Source organism: Gallinula chloropus (genome assembly GCF_964237585.1).
Source record: "Gallinula chloropus genome assembly, chromosome: 22".
Classification (NCBI taxonomy): domain Eukaryota; kingdom Metazoa; phylum Chordata; class Aves; order Gruiformes; family Rallidae; genus Gallinula; species Gallinula chloropus.
Window position 1 is genome coordinate 2,253,253 of NC_140107.1, and position 18,741 is coordinate 2,271,993.

The window sequence follows — 18,741 nt, forward strand, 5'->3', positions numbered from 1 at the left end:
GGGCATGTGTGGGGCAGGGGTGTCTCTATGGTACAGAGGGGATCTCTATGGGGCAGAGGGATCTATGGGGCAGGGGTGCTATGGGGCTGGATCTATGGGGCAGGATGTGTAGGGCGTGATCTATGGGGCAGGATCCATGGGGCAGGGGGGTCTCTATGGGGCAGAGGGATCTATGGGGCTGGAGGGTCTTTATGGGGCAGGATCTGTGGGGCAGGATCTATGGGGCAGGATATGTGGGGCAGGATGTGTGGGTCGGGATCTATGGGGCAGGATCTATGGGGCAGGATGTGTGGGGCAGGATCTCTGGGGCAGGATCTATGGGGCAGGGGGCTCTATGGGGCAGGGGGGTCGCGATGGGGCAGAATCTATGGGGCAGGGGGATCTATGGGGCAGTATCTATAGGGCAGGATCTATGGGGCAGGGGGGTCCCTATTGTACATGGGGGTCTCTATGGGGCAGGGGGATCTATGGGGCAGGATCTATGGGGCAGGGGGGTCCCTCTTGTACAGGGGGGTCTCCATGGGGCAGGGAGGTCTATGGGGCAGGGGGTGTCTATGGGGCAGGATCTATGGGGCAGGAGGATCTATGGGGCAGGATGTGTGGAGCAGGATCTATGGGGCAGGGGGGTCCCTATTGTACAGGGGGGTCTCTCTGGGAAGGGGAATATATGGGGCAGAATCTATGGGGCAGGGGGATCTATGGGGCAAGATCTATGGGGCAGGATCTATGGGGCAGGATCTATGGGGCAGATTCTATGGGGCAGGATCCATTGTACAGGGGGGTCTCTATCGAGCAGGGGGATCTATGGGGCAGGATGTGTGGGGCAGGGGATTCTCTATTGTACAGGGGGGTCTCTATGGGGTAAGGGGGATCTATGGGGCAGGGAGGGTTCCTATTGTACATGGGGGGTCTCTATGGGGCAGGATGTGTGGGGCAGGATCTGTTGGACGGGATCTATGGGGCAGGATCAAAGGGGCAGGATCTATGGGGCAGGGGTTCCATATTGTACAGGGGGGTCTCTATAGGGCAGGAGGATCTATGGGGCAGGGGGATGTGTGGGGCAGGGGGATCTATGGGGCAGGATCTATGGGGCAGGGGATCTATGGGGCAGGGGGATGTGTGGGGCAGGGGGATCTATGGGGCAGGATCTATGGGGCAGGATCTATGGGGCAGGGGGATCTATGGTACATGGGGGTCTCGATGGGGCAGAGGGGATGTGTGGGGCAGGATCTATGGGGCAGGGGTGATCTATGGGGTAGTTGGATCTATGGGGCAGGATGTGTGGGGCAGGATCTATGGGGCAGGGGGATGTGTGGGGCAGGGGGATCTATGGGGCAGGGGGATGTGTGGGGCAGGGGGATCTATGGGGCAGGATGTGTGGGGCAGGATCTATGGGGCAGATTCTATGGGGCAGAATCTATGGGGCAGGGGGTCCATATTGTACAGGGGGGTCTCTATTGAGCAGGGGGATCTATGGGGCAGGAGGATCTATGGGGCAGGATCTATGGGGCAGGATGTGTGGGACAGGGGGGTTGCTGTGGGGCAGGAGGGATCTATGGGGCAGGGGGGGTTTCTATGGTCAGGGGGGGTCTATGGGGCAGGATCTCTGGGGCAGGATCTATGGGGCAGAGCGGATCTATGGGGCAGGGCCATGTGTGGGGCAGGATCTATGGTGCAGGGGGGTCTCTATGGGGCAGGGGGATCAATGGGGCTGGATCTATGGGGCAGGATGCGTGTGGCAGAATCTATGGGGCAGCATGTGTGGGGTGGGATCTATGGGGCAGATTCTATAGGGCAGGATCTATGGGGCAGGGGGGTCTCTATGGGGCACAGATCAGCCTGACCCATAGACTGACCCATAGTTCTGGGTCCCAGCCCCACACTTATGGGTCCAGACCCCCACTTATGGGTCCCAGACCCACACTTATGGGTCCAGCCCCCCACTTATGGGTCCAGCTCACAAAGAGGTGGGGGATACGGTGGGAGAGGGGTCACTGGTGTGGGGCTGGTGTGGGGCAGGATCTATGGGGCAGGATCTATGGGGCAGGATGTGTGGGGCAGGATGTGTGGGGAGGGATCTGTGGGGCAGGGGACTTCTATGGGGCACGGGGGGTCTCTATGGGGCAGGAGGATCCATGGGGCAGGATCTATGGGGCAGGATCTATGGGGCAGGATCTATGTGGCAGGATCTATGGGGCAGGGGGATCTATGGGGCAGGGGGGTCCCTATTGTACAGGGGGATTCCTATAGGGCAGGAGGATCTATGGGGCAGGGGGGTCCCTATTGTACAGGGGGGTCTCTATGGGGCAGGAGGATCTATGGGGCAGGGGGATGTGTGGGGCAGGATCTATGGGGCAGGGTGGTCTCTATGGTACAGGGGGATCTCTATGGGGCAGAGGGATCTATGGGGCAGAATCAAAGGGGCAGGATCTATGGGGCAGGCAGATGTGTGGGGCAGGGGTATCTCTATGGTACAGGGGGGTCTTTATGGGGCAGGGGGTTCTATGGGGCAGGAGGGTGTCTATCAGGCAGGATCTATGGGGCAGGATGTGTGGGGCAGGATCTATGGGGCAGAATCTATGGGGCAGGGCAGTCTCTATGGGGCAGCGGGGATGTGTGGGGCAGGATCTATGGGGCAGGGGGGTCCCTATTGTACAGGGGGGGGTCTCTATGGGGCAGGATCTGTGGGGCGGGATCTATGGGGCAGGGGGTTCTCTATTGTACAGGGGGGTCTCTATGGGGCAGGAGGATCTATGGGGCAGGATCTATGGGGCAGAATCAAAGGGGCAGGATGTGTGGGGCTGGGGGTTTCTATGGGGCAGGATCTATGGGGCAGGAGGCGTGGGTCAGGATCTATGGGGCAGGTTCTATGGGGCAGGATCTATGGGGCAGGATGTGGGGGGCAGGGGAGACCCTATTGTACAGGGGGGTCTCTATGGAGCAGGGGGGATGTGTGGGGCAGGATCTATGGGGCAGGGGGTCTCTATGGGGCAGGGCAGTTTTCATCTACAGACTCCAGGAGTCTCCTGGGTCTCTTCCAGCTCCCCGTGTGGTTTTCCCAGCAGATACCCGGGTGGTTCAAGTCCCCCATCAGGACGAGTGCCTGTGACCGGGATGCCTCCAACAGCAAGGAGTGTTATTCCTGACCTGGGTGACACCACAGCAGGAGATCACACACAGGCAGGATTCACCACCCAAAGAGATGGTGGAAAACACGACAGGAAGGTCCCAAGAGCTGTGTCTGAGGTCCCACTGCCAGGCTGGGTCACCTGCAGCACGTGGCCCCTCTCAGCTCTACCAGCACCATCTCTCCTCGACTCTCACTACTCCCTTCCCTGCTGCACTACTTGTGCTCAAAATGAGTACCTGTGTCTGACAGGATGACCAGAGGTACCCCAGACTGACCTAGTGTCTCATTTAATAATACTGTAGGTATTCCTCTGGCTTTGTTTGTTCTACAAGGAAAAGCCTCTGGCCAACTGGAAAAGGTTTTGGCAAGGACCAACTGGTGTCTTTACCCCCTTTTTCTTGGGAGCTCAGAGAATTCCATTGGCCAGGTATGGTTCCTTTTCCAATATTCCCTAATTGCACCTGGTTACCTGTGTTGGGGGGATTTTTCAAACATCTTCCACATTACCCAATATAGAGATTTTCGCCCAATAATTTTTGATTTCAAATTTATCCAGGGAGTCCGCTCCCCGTGTGTCCTATTGTGTTCTTCTTTGACAAGCCTCTTTACTTCTTTATCAGCCCTAAAGTATGCAATGTTCTCCTGCTCCTTCAAAACTCCTGTGTCCATCACCCGAAATGAAGGTCAGAATCTCTTGCACTCTCTGTGCTGCCTGTTCAGCCTCGTCATCGGCCAGTCTGCCCCGTTTTCTGGTCAGCGTTACCCTTCAGGTGTCCTCGGCGGTGCAGAATCTTGGTTGGCAGTTGAGCTGCTTCTAATGAGCTGCTGCTCGTAGGCACCCTGGCCATCCTTTGCTTCTTTCATCAAGCTGTTTAGAAAAATAGGCCACAGCTCTTTTGTAGGGCCCTGGCTGCTGAGCCAGGACTCCCAGAGACAGGCCTTGCTGTTCAGGGGAAAAGAGCCAGAAAGCTTTAGTACCATCAGGTAGGCCCGAAGCCGGGGCCTTCGTTAGCTGCTTCTGAAGCGTTTCACATGCAGTCTGAGCTTCTTGAGACCAAGGAAATTGAATAGAATTGTTTCTCCAAAGTTCATAAAAAGGTTCTACTATTATTCCATAAGTACAAGTCCATAATCAACACCAGCCTGTGCTTCGCAGAAGGGTTCTGAGTTCTCCTACCAGCTGAGGGGTGTGGGGGGTGGTGTCTGCAGATGGCTTCTTTTTGTTCCTTTCTCAATTCTCCTTGTCCTCCCGACAGTTCGTAGGTGTAGGGGATAAAAAGAGAGTTTCTTCTTGCTGCCGCTCAGCTCCCTCCACTGCCAGTCTGTTGGTTTTCCTCCTGTGGTCTGTGCTGTGGGCTTCTGCTTTGGAGTGACCCCGCCATTCCTGCCGTAACGACAATGTGACCGAGTTTTGCCATCGTTGAATAAAATGTGAATAAAATGTACTTGGGCAGCTGTATCGGATTCAGCAGGTGGGAACAAGTTGTGAAGCAGGCTATCTGTTGCACTTGGTTTCCTGCAGCTAACAAGGTTCTTCTTCTTCCACCTTCTCTCTCTGCCTGCCTTACGCACTAAATGCCTGCCTGTGGAAGCACGTCTGTGATGTAGGCAACCTTCTGAATCCCTCTCAGGGGGCAGTGAACTTAGCTGCTCCTTCCCTTCCTGCTACTGCGGTTGTCATCAAGGTGCCCCTGGTGCATTCAGCAAAAAAGGCACCGCTGGTGGCTCCTGAGAGGCCAGTCCCAGAGATAGAGCCCATATTGCCGGGTCATCTCGCTTGCTTTCTCCTCTCTTTGTGTGGTTTGAATCAGAGGAATTGTTCCTAGCCTGTGTTGAACCTGAGCTAACTCCTTAGCCAGAGCCCTGGACCCAAGTTTGTTTAGCATCAGGTTTTTCTTCTGTGTGAGCCTGTCCTTACCTCTGTCAGTCACAAGATCATAACTGAACACAACACTGAACTGGGGCTCGGATTCTTAGCCCAGCTGGCCACACAAAGGCCTGGAAGTGGTTGGGAGGGATATTCTTTCCAAAACAGACATTTTCAAAGGTTGGAGGGGCAGCTCGTTCTCTCAGCTATGGGTTTCAATCAGAGATCTCGTGCTTAGGAAGGCAGAAATCTCTTCTGCCCTTCCCACAACGTAGACTGCAGATGGCATTGATTCATTCCAAAGGCATGGACAGGGGTGGGCTGTTGAAGCCTGGGGAGGTTCAAGGAGGGTTTCTTGGTGTTTTGGTCTACTTTTAGGTTTGTTTTTAACTCACTGCACATTAGTCTCCCAAGACAAGTCCGTTCCGTGTGTGCGCGTGTCCTACTGTGAGCAGCGCCTGTTCCCAGCAACAGCCACTTCTTGTGAAGGGTGAAAGGGCTTCTGGCCCGTAGGTAGCGGCTGCCGGAGGACCAAGTGTTCCCCAGGGCTGTGTGGCTTTCTGGTTGTGGTTTTGAGGGAAAGAAGGCAGCAGACACACACATTAGCTAAACCCCTTTTATTCCCGCCCATAAAGGTGCCCAGTTCCCGCTGGCCCCTGCCTCCCTCGGCCATGCTGTCCCCGCTCAGGTTCTCCTCGTGGGACGCCGTTTGTGTCTGGCCACCGTCTTGTGCCGCTTCTTGGGTGGCTGGTTGGCGCTGGGTGGTGCCTGGCGCTTGACCCGCTTGCCTGATCTGAGTCCCAGGTGGCTTAGGACAGCAGCCGTTGGGAGAGGCAAGCGGGACAGAACCACTCGTGGCTGCTTCTGCAGAGCCTCCTCCACCAGCTGGGCCATGGAGGGTGGGTAGCTCTGGGGAGCAGCCGAGGATGTTGAGAGTGGTGTTTGGAGCAGCAGTTGTTGGGGGCTCAGGCGTTTCAGAACCACCCGTGGCTGTCTCCACAGAGCCTCCTCCACCAGTTGGGCCGTGGAGGGTGCAGAACACTGAGGAGAAGCCGGGGATGTGGCCAGCGGACTCTGCAGGGGGGTCCCCAGAGGACTGTCCTCTGATGACTCCTCGGAAGTCGCTGGAGAGCCCTCCTCAGAGGTGTCCAGGGTGGGACTTAGTGGCAGCTTGGTGATGAGGTCTGCCACTACCTCACCCTGCTTCCCCTCCGAGTCCGGCAAGGGGGATGCAGCCACCCCCCAGAAGGGGTCATTGTCCCACAGCATGGCCGCTGCCAGACGGTCTTGGGGGCAGTCGCCCTCCTCCTCGAACTCCAGGATGTCGGGTGATGTGGTGAAGGAGGAGGGGCTGGCCAGGCATTCGGGGACATCAAGGAGGATGTTTTCTCCATCCACCAGCATCACCGCCGCCGCTTGCTGCAAGATGCAGTCGTCCTCTGCCCTGTAGTCCAGGAGATGGGGAAGGTTTTAGAGGGTTGTGGTCAATTGGGGATTTTGGGATATCAGGGAAGCTGTTGTTGCCATCCCCCCATGCTCCTCACGCCTCCCTCTGAGGTTTCACTCCTCTGGGAAGCTGCTCTCTGCCACATACTTGGAGATGTCAAGGAGTTCATCAAGGACTTCGCTGGTCAAGATGGGAAGAGTGGCGGTGCTGCTGGTGGCCTGGCTGTCCTTCAGCTGCCCTCCCAGTGCCTGGTTCTCGGTGTTGTTCCAGTGCACCACATTCCCCCAGGAGTCCTGGAGCTCCATGAGGAACGTGGTGCTGCTGAGGCTGTTGGGGAAAGTAGGGACATCACGGTCAGTGTCCTCGCCGTCCGGCAGCCCTGCTGGCACTACTGGCTCTTTGGGGCAGCTGCCTCTGCCACGTACTCGGAGGGGCCAGGAAGCTGGTTGCAGAAGCCGACGGAGTCGGGGACGTGGTCACAGGTGGCCTTGTCGTCCCCCAACCCAGAAGGCAGCACGCAGGTCGGGACCTCTGGCAGCACAAGCCGTGTGGGGACGCTCACGCTGGGTACCTCCAAATCTCTTGGCAGCCTGTGAGGGAACCTCTCTGCTGGAGGAAGCAAAGTAGGGTGACGGGGTGAGGCATGGGCAGGCAGAGGCAGCCTGGGGGTTACCTGAGGGGCAGGAGCACCAGGAGGAGCAGGAGCCTGCTGCTGTACCTGCCATGGGGATTGGAGAGACTGATGTTTGGGGCAAAGGGTGTTCTAGGGGCTGCATCTCCATGGTGACCAGCACCTGCTTCAGCCAATCCCATGATGCTTTGAGTTGCTACCTCACAACCCCTTCCCAGCCCAATGATTTCCCATCCTGCAGATCATTTCTTGTCCTGAATGATGCTTTCCCATAGAATCAGAGAGTCATAGAATGGCATGAGTTGGAAGGGATCCCAAGGATCATCGAGTTCCAACCCCCCTGCCACAGGCAGGGCCACCAACCTCCAGGCCTGGAGCTACTCAAGGCTGCCCAGTGCCGGGGAGGACAGCAGGCCTGCCGGCGGCCCAGCTCTCTGCACCCAAGACGTAGGCCCTGACAGTATCCTCGTGTTCCCATAGGACAGGGGAAGTTGCTCATGCTGAGAGGATCTTAATAATCACATTCCCCAAACCCAGCGGCCTTGATGACAGGGGTACAGGCTGCCCTAAACCAAGAAGGAGTCATGGGAAGGTCCTTGGGGGTAACGGAACATGTTAAGAACCAACCATAATAAGATGGTCAGAACAGCCGGTGTGCGGATGCTTTGAGGCATCAAAGGTGAACTAACGATGTTCAGCTCTAAGATGTGTTGATCAGAGCTCGTTACAATCACTAACCAATCAGTGTGGTGTGAACAGTGTGTGTTACCAATTAGCAGGTTTTTAGCCTGCCACGTTTGCAGTAACAAATGTCCATAATCTGTGTGATTTCACCCAATAAATGGCTTCACCTAAAACTCATATCGAATTGCGTGTTGCTCATCACCGGTCTGCACAGCCCAGGGCCCCATCCAACCTGGCCTTGAACACCCCCAGGGATGGGGCACCCACCCCCTCTCTGGGCAGCCTGTTCCAGCCCCTCACCACTCTCTCTGAAAAAAAATCCCCCTAATATCTAATCTAACCCTTCCCTCCTTCAGCTTCACTCCATCCCCCTTGTCCTGCCATCATCTAACCTTTAACAAGCTGATTCCCCTCCTGTTCCTCTGCTCCCTTCAGGGACTGGGAGGCTGCAATGTGGTCCCCCCACAGCCTTCTCTTCTCCAGGCTGACCCAGCCCAGCTCCCTCAGCCTCTCTCCATAGGGGAGCTGCCCTTTTCTGCAAAGACTTCAGTTGCCCAAAGGTATTTCTTCTGTCTCTGGTTCTTGCTTTCCTTCACGTCCCCTTCCAAGGACTGAAGCGTCTCAACCTGAACAAAATTTTATGATTTTAGTATGAGAAACCCCTCTTATAACATGTGGGTTATGGTGACCTGCTGAAACAGTGTGGCCCTAATGCACTAACCCTGCCCAGGCAGAGACTGTAGGTAAGAACAGGCAGGTAAGAAAACAGCTTCTTGCCCACCCCTGTGCGGTCCTGTCCCGGCACTGTGGGTTTGTACTGCAGTTGGTACCACTGTGAGAGCCCCGGTGAGGGGGGTCCCAATCCAGAGCTGGCTTGGGGGATGAGTGGCCGGGACAGGGTCTGCAAGCAGGAGGCAAATTGAAGCCGCTCAAGGAGGAAGAGTTTTGACAAGGGTGTGACTGGCTGGTGGAAGGTGTTTGTTAACCCTCCGTGCCCCATCAGCTGCTCTCCTGTTGCAGCTCCTGGTACATCTTGTCTGCAGAGTCAATCATCACCCTAATTGAAGAGTCTGTTCCCCTAAAAACTTGTTTAATGAAAACCTCATCTGTGTCATCAGCCACGGAAGAGAGAGGCTGTGCTGTGAAGGGTGTCGCTACCTGGCTGCGCTCAGTCTGTGGGCAGCGGGGTTGCAGCGAGCTGTGCAGAGGATGATGTGCACAGAGCTGGCTGTGGGGCTTGTTCTTTCAGGTCGAGGCTGAATAACCTGAGCCAAAAAACCTACTATCTGCCCTCCCTTGAAATACAGAGCCTGGTGGGAAGAACTGCCTCATGACAAGCAGTCTATTACTGACCTGGCTATTGTTTTCCCATTTAAAAACCTTTTCCCTATCGTACCTGTTAGCTGGCTGGCTTCCCCCACAAGGTGTGGAGGCACTTGTGAGATGTGCCCATGGAATGCAATTTGTTTGGCATCACAGCTACAGCAGACTATGAAATAGCTGAAATGAATGTCAGGACAAGTTTATACACTGAAGGCAAACAGGCAGGAGCCTGAATTCAGGGCTTCGTGATTTACTCTGTGTCTTTGGGCATTGCTGAAGGGCTTGTGGCCAGTCTGGGGGCTGGTTTTGTGTCCCCCAGACCCAGGGAGAGGCGGCGGGGCAGCTGCCCGGCCATCGTTGGCTGCAGCACTGCCTGGCACTGTGGCGCTGTCCCGAAGCAGAAAGGTCCAGTCTGGGGAGACTCATGATTCCCAGAGCCAGAGTAAGACACAAACAAGGTCAGATGCCATAAAAACAGGAGGTTTAATAGTTACATCAAAATTTATAGAGATGCAAGAATGACAGAGAGAAAGATGGGGAAAAGAAAGGGGATAGGGGAAGGGAAGGGGAAGGGAAAGAGAAATGGAAGGGAAAGAGAAAGGGAAGGGAAAGAAAAGGGAGATGGAAGGGGAAGGGAAAGAGAAAGGGAAAGGAAGGAAAAGGGAGACAGGAAGGGGAAGGGGAAGGGAAAGGGAAAGGGGGAGGTTAAAGGAAGGCTCCTCCTCTTCTTTCTTCTCCTCTTCGACCTCTTCTTTCTTCTCCTCATCTTCTACCTTCTTCTTCTTCTTCACATCTTCTACGTTGTCTTTTGTCTTCTCATCTTCTGCCTCTTCCTCTCAGCTTCTAACTTCTTGTTCTTCTCCTTCTTTCCTCACTAACTCCTTAGCCAGAGCCCTCGTCCCGAGTTTGTTTAGCATCAGGTTTTTCTTCTGTGTGAGCCTGTCCCTACCTCTGTCAGTCACAAGATCATAACTGAACACAACACTGAACTGGGGCTCGGATTCTTAGCCCAGCTGGACACATCAAAGGCCTGGAAGTGGTTGGGAGGGATATTCTTTCCAAAACAGACATTTTCAAAGGTTGGAGGGGCAGCTCGTTCTCTCAGCTATGGGTTTCAATCAGAGATCTCGTGCTTAGGAAGGCAGAAATCTCTTCTGCCCTTCCCACAACGTAGACTGCAGATGGCATTGATTCATTCCAAAGGCATGGACAGGGTGGGCTGTTGAAGCCTGGGGAGGTTCAAGGAGGGTTTCTTGGTGTTTTGGTCTGCTTTCAGGTTTGTTTCTAACTCACTGCACATTAGTCTCCCAAGACAAGTCCGTTCCGTGTGTGCGCGTGTCCTACTGTGAGCAGCGCCTGTTCCCAGCAACAGCCACTTCTTGTGAAGGGTGAAAGGGCTTCTGGCCCGTAGGCAGCGGCTGCCGGAGGACCAAGTGTTCCCCAGGGCTGTGTGGCTTTCTGGTTGTGGTTTTGAGGGAAAGAAGGCAGCAGACACACACATTAGCTAAACCCCTTTTATTCCCGCCCATAAAGGTGCCCAGTGCCCGCTGGCCCCTGCCTCCCTCGGCCATGCTGTCCCCGCTCAGGTTCTCCTCGTGGGACGCAGTTTGTGTCTGGCCACCGTCTTGTGCCGCTTCTTGGGTGGCTGGTTGGCGCTGGGTGGTGCCTGGCGCTTGTCCCGCTTGCCTGATCTGAGTCCCAGGTGGCTTAGGACAGCAGCCGTTGGGAGAGGCAAGCGGGACAGAACCACTCGTGGCTGCTTCTGCAGAGCCTCCTCCACCAGCTGGGCCATGGAGGGTGGGTAGCTCTGGGGAGCAGCCGAGGATGTCGAGAGTGGCCTTTGGAGCAGCAGTTGTTGGGGGCTCAGGCGTTTCAGAACCACCCGTGGCTGTCTCCACAGAGCCTCCTCCACCAGTTGGGCTGTGGAGGGTGCAGAACACTGAGGAGAAGCCGGGGATGTGGCCAGCGGACTCTGCAGGGGGGTCCCCAGAGGACTGTCCTCTGATGACTCCTCGGAAGTCGCTGGAGAGCCCTCCTCAGAGGTGTCCAGGGTGGAACTTAGTGGCAGCTTGGTGATGAGGTCTGCCACTACCTCACCCTGCTTCCCCTCCGAGTCCGGCAAGGGGGATGCAGCCACCCCCCAGAAGGGGTCATTGTCCCACAGCATGGCCGCTGCCAGACGGTCTTGGGGGCAGTCGCCCTCCTCCTCGAACTCCAGGATGTCGGGTGATGTGGCGAAGGAGGAGGGGCTGGCCAGGCATTCGGGGCCATCGAGCAGGATGTTTTCTCCATCCACCAGCATCACCGCCGCCGCTTGCTGCAAGATGCAGTCGTCCTCTGCCCTGTAGTCCAGGAGATGGGGAAGGTTTTAGAGGGCTGTGGTCAATTGGGGATTTTGGGATACCAGGGAAGCTGTTATTGCCATCCCCCCATGCTCCTCACGCCTCCCTCTGAGGTTTCACTCCCCTGGGAAGCTGCTCTCTGCCACATACTTGGAGATGTCAAGGAGTTCATCAAGGACTTCACTGGTCAAGCTGGGAAGAGTGGCGGTGCTGCTGGTGGCCTGGCTGTCCTTCAGCTGCCCTCCCAGTGCCTGGTTCTCGGGGTCGTTCCAGTGCACCACATTCCCCCAGGAGTCCTGGAGCTCCATGAGGAACGTGGTGCTGCTGAGGCTGTTGGGGAAAGTAGGGACATCACGGTCAGTGTCCTCGCCGTCCGGCAGCCCTGCTGGCACTACTGGCTCTTTGGGGCAGCTGCCTCTGCCACGTACTCGGAGGGGCCAGGAAGCTGGTTGCAGAAGCCGACGGAGTCGGGGACGTGGTCACAGGTGGCCTTGCCGTCCCCCAACCCAGAAGGCAGCACGCAGGTCGGGACCTCTGGCAGCACAAGCCGTGTGGGGACGCTCACGCTGGGTACCTCCAAATCTCTTGGCAGCCTGTGAGGGAACCTCTCTGCTGGAGGAAGCAAAGTAGGGTGACGGGGTGAGGCATGGGCAGGCAGAGGCAGCCTGGGGGTTACCTGAGGGGCAGGAGCACCAGGAGGAGCAGGAGCCTGCTGCTGTACCTGCCATGGGGATTGGAGAGACTGAGGTTTGGGGCCAAGGGTGTTCCAGGGGCTGCATCTCCATGGTGACCAGCACCTGCTTCAGCCAATCCCATGATGCTTTGAGTTGCTACCTCACAAACCCTTCCCAGCCCGATGATTTCCCATCCTGCAGATCATTTCTTGTCCTGAATGATGCTTTCCCATAGAATCAGAGAGTCATAGAATGGATGAGTTGGAAGGGATCCCAAGGATCATCGAGTTCCAACCCCCCTGCCACAGGCAGGGCCACCAACCTCCAGGCCTGGAGCTACTCAAGGCTGCCCAGTGCCGGGGAGGACAGCAGGCCTGATGGCGGCCCAGCTCTCTGCACCCAAGACGTAGGCCCTGACAATATCCTCGTGTTCCCATAAGACAGGGGAAGTTGCTCATGCTGAGAGGATCTTAATAATCACATTCCCCAAACACAGCGGCCTTGATGACAGGGGTACAGGCTGCCCTAAACCAAGAAGGAGTCATGGGAAGGTCCTTGGGGGTAACGGAACATGTTAAGAACCAACCATAATAAGATGGTCAGAACAGCCGGTGTGCGGATGCTTTGAGGCATCAAAGGTGAACTAACGATGTTCAGCTCTAAGATGTGTTGATCAGAGCTCGTTATAATCACTAACCAATCAGTGTGGTGTGAACAGTGTGTGTTACCAATTAGCAGGTTTTTAGCCTGACACGTTTGCAGTAACAAATGTCTATAATCTGGGTGATTTCACCCAATAAATGGCTTCACCTAAAACTCATATCGAATTGTGTGTTGCTCATCGCCGGTCTGCACAGCCCAGGGCCCCATCCAACCTGGCCTTGAACACCCCCAGGGATGGGGCACCCACCCCCTCTCTGGGCAGCCTGTTCCAGCCCCTCACCACTCTCTCTGTCGGTGTGCGGATGCTTTGAGGAGCTTTCAGGCCAGCTCTGTCTGTCAGTCCTGGCTCCTTTGGTTTGGGAGCTGTTGCTGGACATTTGGCATGTTGGCCGGGAGCGCTTCTCGGGCCACGAACTGCAACTATGGAGACAGCTCCAAGGTTCCCTGGCAAACGAAAGCCCTCAGAGCCACAATGCCAGGGGCTGCTTGTGGGCCCCTGGGGAGCTTTCAGGCCAGCTCTGTCTGTCAGTCCTGGCTCCTTTGGTTTGGGAGCTGTTGCTGGACGTTCGACATGTTCTGAAGTGAGTTCTGCTGTGGCTGAGAAAAGCACCTCGGTAGCTATTTGGGGTGTTGCCTGGCAAACAAAAGCCCTCAGACCCTGGATGAGAGGGGCTAATGTTGTAGTTTGTGAGGCTGTGCTGCTGAGACGGTTTCTTTAAGCAGCAGGTGGAGTTTTCTGCCACCCTAAACTATAAACAACGAGCAATTCAGGGCCAAAGAGAGACATTTGAGCATCTCTGAGAATCACAGCGGAGAAAACAACCCGGCAGCAGCTGCATTTTGCCACTGGAGAGGGAGGGAGAAGGTGTAACGAGCTGTGCAGACACCAAGGCCGGGACAGGGCCGGGGAGGAGGCGGCCCAGGTGCTGGAGAGAAAGATGCCCCTGCAGCCCCTGGGGAAACCCATGGAAAAGGCCCAGACCCCCCCTGCAGCCCGTGGAGGGGCTCCAGGCTGGATGGAGCAGGTGGAGACACAGAGGAGATGCTGTGACCCTACGTTGGAACAAACCCCTGCCAGCACTTGCAGCCATGAGGAGAATCAGAGACACAGAGATGAGTGAGAGGGATTTGCACTGAACAGGTTTGCTGGGGGCGGCTGGTGACCCCACAGAGGACTGGGACTGAGAGGCACTGTGATTGATGACTGCACCCATAGCTGTGACCCACCCCAGGGCAGCTGGGGAATAGGTAAAGCCCTGGGGAAAGGATTCATGTTGGAGAAGTACGTGGAGGTCTGTGTCCTGTGGGTGAGACCCCACGGTGCAGCAGGGGGAGGGTGTGGAATGAGTGCCCTCCCCCCCCCGGCCCAGAAGGAAACCAACTTGCAAGGGACCGAAGCCCCCATCTCCCAGCCCCTGCCCCCCTGTGCTGCGAGCAGGGGGAAGAAGGGAGTGAAATCATGACTAGAGTGAAGTCTGCTAAGAAGGGAGCAGGGGAGAGGTTAGAGGTGTTTTAAGATATGAAAGAGGAAACCAGCTCATGAAGAAGTAACCGAGAACCCCACCTTCCCCAGTCCCTGCCCCCTGTACTGCGAGCGGGGGGCAAGAAGGGAGCATAACCCTGACTAAAGTCTGCTGAGAAGGGAGTGGTGGGGGGAAAGTGTCTTAAGATCTGATTACGTTTGGTTTAAGATCTGGTCGTGCTCCCAGCTCCAGTTTCTTCACTGTTCTTTGTAGTGTAATAAAGTAGAGGAGTTTCTCTCTTCACTTTGTGTTGAGTCTGTTTTGCCCATGTCACTGCTGACAGACCGATGTCTCTCTGTCCTTATTTTGTCTCCTGAGCCTCTTATGATGTATTTTCTCCCCTGTCCAACTAAGAAGGGGAGTAATAGACTGACTGTGGTGTACGTCTGGCCTCCAGCCAGGGAGAAACCACGACACTGGCAAGCTGTGCTTTGCTTTGCTGGCTGCTGGTCTGACAGCCTGGCCCTGTAATTCCACCACTGCAATCAGAAAATGATTCCCCAACCCCCTAATGCACCAGGTACTGGGTGAGGGGGAAAAGGAAATGCCCCCAGCCTCATGCCTCAGGGATGCTGAGTGATGCAGGGGGAGGCAGAGCAGAAAGCAGATGTTTTATTGGGGTATATGGGCAAGGGTGCTCTCAGCCCTGCTGAGAGGTGGGACATGGGCTGGGGGGCTTCTGCTGCAGAGCCATGTGCCCCTGGGCTCTGGCAGCATCCTCATCTCCCATCCCTCTTCTTCCCCACGTGCAGGGTGATGTAAAACCAGCGTGTCCCTCGGTGCACAGGGGACTGACAGAGCTGCTGTCCCCCTGACACTGCCACCTGCCCCGGTCCGGCCCGGGGCAGCTCTCGCCGCAGACAAGCCACCTCCCGAGAAGGGCACAGCGACGGGCCAGCAAAACTCAGGCACGGGGGACACCCCAGGGTGGGGAATCCCTCCTCTCCCTCCTCTCCCCTTCGGAGCGGGCAGGGATGGAGCCCGGCCCGGCGCCCGGACGGCACCGCCAGCTGCCGGCACCCTCACAGGGGCCGGGGCACTGCGGGGCGGGGGGTCTGTCCCTCCGGGCACCGTGGGGGCACTTCTGCTCCAGCGGGCTCAGGGTCCCGCACAGGAGGCCAGCAGGGCCGAAGGGACAACACCCGCCCGGCCGGGTCGCCCTCCCTGGGAGGAGAGGGGGTTGAAGGACACTCCTGCTGCCGGTGTGCCCAGCCGGGAGGAGATGGGAGCTGCTGGAGCCGCCACATCCCACACGGGGGGTTGCGCCCCGAGACGGCGCATCGTGTATACCGACTGTATCAGGACAGGCTGGGGGTGACCTGCTGGAGAGGAGCTCTGTGGAGAAGGACCTGGGGGTCCTGGTGGGTGACAGGGTGGCCATGAGCCAGCAGTGTGCACTGGGGCTGAGAGAGACAATGGGATCCTGGGATGCATCAGGAAGAGTGTGGCCAGCAGGTCGAAGGAAGTGATCCTCCCCCTCTGCTCTGCCCTGGTCAGGCCCCACCTGGAGTGTTGTGTCCAGTTCTGGGCTCCCTGGGATAAAAAAGACAGGGATCTCCTGGAGAGAGTCCAGAGAAGGGCAACGAAGATGATTAGGGGCCTGGAACATCTCCCCTGTGAGGAAAGGCTGAGTGAGCTGGGGCTGTTCAGCCTGGAGACAAGAAGGCTTAGGGGGGACTTAATTAGTGTTTATAAATATCTTAGACTTGGGATGCAGGGGGAATTGGCCAGCCCCTTTTCAGTGTCTGTGGGGACAGGACAAGGGGCAATGGCTGCAAGTTGGAGCACAGGGAGTTCCACACCAACATGGGGAAGAACTTTTCCCCAGTGAGGGTGAGGGAGCCCTGGGACAGGCTGCCCAGGGAGGTGGTTGAGTCTCCTTCTCTGGAGACATTCAAGTCTCGTCTGGATGCCCATCTGTGTAATGTGATACAGGGACCCTGCTTTGGCAGGGGGGTTGGACCCGATGATCTCTTGAGGTCCCTTCCAACCCCTGTGATTCTGTGATCCTGTGATTCTGTGTCCCCAAAGCCAGTGCCAGACCCGTGCCCGCAGACACGGGGGCAGGGCAGGTCCCGAGCGCACACCCCGGACACCCCCGGCAAGGAAACGCCACCTGAGATGGGATGAGATCAGCCAGCAGTTCTGGGCACTGACCTCTCGCCCTGCAGGGCTGTGACCAGGCAGCAGCTTTTGGGACCCCGGGGAGGCTCAGAAAAGCCTCTATTTAATTTGTGCCAGTGCTCCTGAAAGGCCAAATCCTGGAGCTTTACCTCTGGAGCAAGAAGCGTGACACCCTCCTCTTCCTCAAGGACACTGGGGACACGTCAGGTGCCCGTCTGCCCCAGCTCTGTGCCCCCAAGGCCCACTGCTGCATACTCATGTACCTTCCCTGCTGTCTAAATTTAGGCTCTGGCAGTGGGCCAGCACGTCCCAGTTTATCTCAGCCCCTGAATTATGCATGCCAGCAGCAGAGAAGCACTCACTGCTCCGGGCCAACATGCCAGCAGCCAGCCAGGCAGGCAGAGCAGGGAGACCCACTGCCTGCCCAGCCCCAGATCCCACCCTCAGCTTCCTCAGGCAGGTGCCCCTCAGCCCCCTGTGCCTGGGATCTGGCTCCACAGGGTCGGTGAGTTCAGGCTGGTGGGTGTGCTGGAGCTGCTGGGTCTGCTGGAGCTGGGAGGTGAGACGTCAAAGCCAGCAAGAAGGGCTGCTCCAGGCAGCAAAAGGAAGAGTAGGGAAAACACGGGCCCATCGCTCCATGAGAAGGGGACCTGGTGCCACAGGATGTGGGAATGGCTGAGGAACTGGATGCTGGCTTTGCTTCTTGACTTGCACAGCCAACCTGAAGGAATCCCAGGTGCCACAGACCATGACAAAAGGCTGGAGCAAGGAAGACATACTTTTGGTAGAAGAGGATCAGGCCAGAGGATCCTTAGCATATGGGATGTACCTAAGCCCATGGACCTGCTGGCTGCACCTACAGTGCAGAGGGAGGTGGCTGATGTCATTGCAAAGCCACTCTTGACAACCTTCAGTTGGTCATGGTGACTGGGAGAAGAGCCCAAAGGCTGGAGGAAAGCAAATGTCCCTCTTACGTTCAGGAAGGACCCAGGGAACTATGGGTCTGTCAGTCCCACCTTGATCCCTGGGAAGGTGATGGAGCAACTAATCCTGGAAGCCATTTCTGGACACTTTAAGGATGAGCAGCCAGCCTGGCTTCAGCAAGGGGAAGCTGTGCTTGGCCAATTTGATGAACTTCTAGAGTGAAAAGACTGGCCTGAGACTGGAGGGGAGAGCGGAGGGTGTTGCCTACCTGGCCATCAGGAAGGGCTTTAACACCACCTCCTGTAAGAGCCTCACAGAGAAGCTGCTGATGAAGAATCATAGAATCATAGAATCATAGAATTGTAGGGGTTGGAAGGGACCTCGAGAGATCATCGGGTCCAACCCCCTGCCAAAGCAGCTCCCCAGCTCATATTGCACAGGTCGGTGTCCAGACGGGGCTGGAATCTCTCCAGAGAAGGAGACTCCACACCCCCTGGGCAGCCTGTCCCAGGGCTCCCTCACCCTCACTGGGGAAAAGTTCTTCCCCATGTTGGTGTGGAACTCCCTGTGCTCCAACTTGCAGCCATTGCCCCTTGTCCTGTCCCCACAGACACTGAAAAGGGGCTGCCCATTTCCCCCTGCATCCCATCCTTCAGATATTGATAAACATTAATCAGGTCCCCCCTTAGTCTTCTTCTCTCCAGGCTGAACAGCCCCAGCTCACTCAGCCTTTCCTCACAGGGGAGATGCTCCAGGCCCTTCAGCATCTCTGTCCCTCCTCTGGACTCTCTCCAGGAGATCCCTGTCTGTTTGATCCCAGGGAGCCCAGAACTGGACACAACACTCCAGGTGGGGCCTGACCAGGGCAGAGCAGGGGGGGAGGATCCCCTCCTGTGACCTGCTGGCCACACTCCTCCTGATGCCCCCAGGATCCCATTGTCTCTCTCAGCCCCCAGGGCACACTGCTGGCTCATGGCCACCCTGTCACCCACCAGCACCCCCAGGTCCTTCTCCACAGAGCTCCTCTCCAGCAGGTCACCCCCAGCCTGTCCTGATTCCAGCAGTTATTCCTTCCCAGGTGCCAGACTCTCCACTTGCTGTTGTTGAACCCCATCTGGTTTCTCCCTGCCCAGCTCTCCAGCCTGTCCAGGTCTCTCTGGATGGCAGCGCAGTGTCCTGTGTGTCAGCCACCCCTCCCAGCTCTGGATCATCAAAGAAGAATGAGCAGTGAGGTGTGTGGAAAAGTGGCTGAATGGCCAAGCCCAGGGGGGTGATTGGTGGCACAAAATCACTAGTGCTGTACCCCAGGGGGGTTTGTGCTGGGCCCAGTCCTGCTCAACATCTTCATTAATGATCTGAATGTTGGAGGAGAGCACAGCCTCAGCGAGTTTGTAGGTGACACCAAGCTG